Raw genomic sequence first — 1,447 nt, 5'->3', positions numbered from 1 at the left:
AGTGCATGACCTGCGTACCCCGAAGTGCGCATCTTGAAACCCCAAGACCCCCAAAAAATCAAATAAAAGCTTAAAAATGAATTCTAAACGGATGGAAAACAAGAGAGGGGTGTTGTAGAATACCTGGTGAAACGGCGTTCGATTCTGACGATCGGATTCTCCGCAATCTCCACGGGAAGTTTCTTGTCAAAAGCCCTTTTTCTCAACCTCAACAGTAAAATGGTAAAATGACATGGTAAAAAGTCTTTTTATAGGTTTTTTGGATGAATGAATGCTAAGTTTGTTTATTTTTCACCATGAAAGGACATTTTTCAATGTATTTTTACCCATCTTAAACAGGTATGAGTAATGTGTCGTTTTTGTGCAGGACAAAAGGAATTTAGAGTAAAATCATCATTTTTCATGAACCAAAACATCAGAGTCATCTTTTAAGCTCTTTTCTGACTCCTAAAACATGAAAAGATCGCCGAGCATTTCTTTTACACTCGTTAAAATGGAATTAAAAGACGGTCCCCTTATAGCTCTTTTCTGACCGTAAAAACAGGAAAAGATCGTCGGGTTTTTGTCGTTTCAAACTCGATATGGAAATAAAACGACGTGTTCTTGATCGCTTTTTACTTTTCAGGTCAGAGACACTAATCATGAAAGTACTCCTTGGTCGCAAGATCAAGCGGTTCTCCCAAGTATTATTTTATACTTTTTCGGGCTTGGGGGACACAAATTTACGAAAAAGTTCAACCTGGAGTCTTCTTAAGTTTTTCAGACTCTCTAAAAATGAAAAAGGCCGAGTTTCTCCTATACTGGGCTCGTTAAAATTTCACAGTAAAGGACCTATTCAATTACAAACAGGAACGAACCACTCCTTCCTAGGGTTCGAATCAAAACTAGGTTGGACTCATCTGAAGGATGAGCTTATAATCAAGCAAATGTTATCCTCCTCAAGCTTGTTAAAAATAAAGAGGTACTTGCCAGAAATGGTGGGGGAAAAGAGAGAAGAATGAGCCTATTTGTTATCTTTTGTCTCAGAAGAAACTTTATTACCACTCTTGGACACGACACTTTTCATTCACCTGGGTTGGGAAATCCTTTATCTCACAGTTGATCAAACCACTTTGAAAGTCTTCAGCTGGGTTCCGGGGATTAACTTTGAGTCATTCGTCACCAAGCCATCTATTGTGTCATTATGTGTTCAAGAGGTCTGCAAGCAAAACTTTCATCTGCAAAATACTTGTCGTCCATTTGACCATCCCTGAGTCAGTCCTTATAGCAACATTTCTTCAACTTGAACAATGATTTCGTGTTGTAGGCTTACCTGCAACGGGTCGCTTTCTATCGACATCAGCACATTATCTAGAAAGATGACTTAGAAATCGCCAGTACCTTGAAGTCTGCATGCATCAATGGTAGGTTTCTCGCCTTTGACGTCAGTTTACATCATTGACTTTCG

Source organism: Pinus tabuliformis, chromosome 2_1, assembly GCF_031772625.1.
Source record: "Pinus tabuliformis cultivar Carrire ecotype Pingquan chromosome 2_1, CPIR1, whole genome shotgun sequence".
Taxonomy (NCBI): Eukaryota; Viridiplantae; Streptophyta; class Pinopsida; order Pinales; family Pinaceae; genus Pinus; species Pinus tabuliformis.
This window is presented reverse-complemented; position numbering follows the sequence as displayed.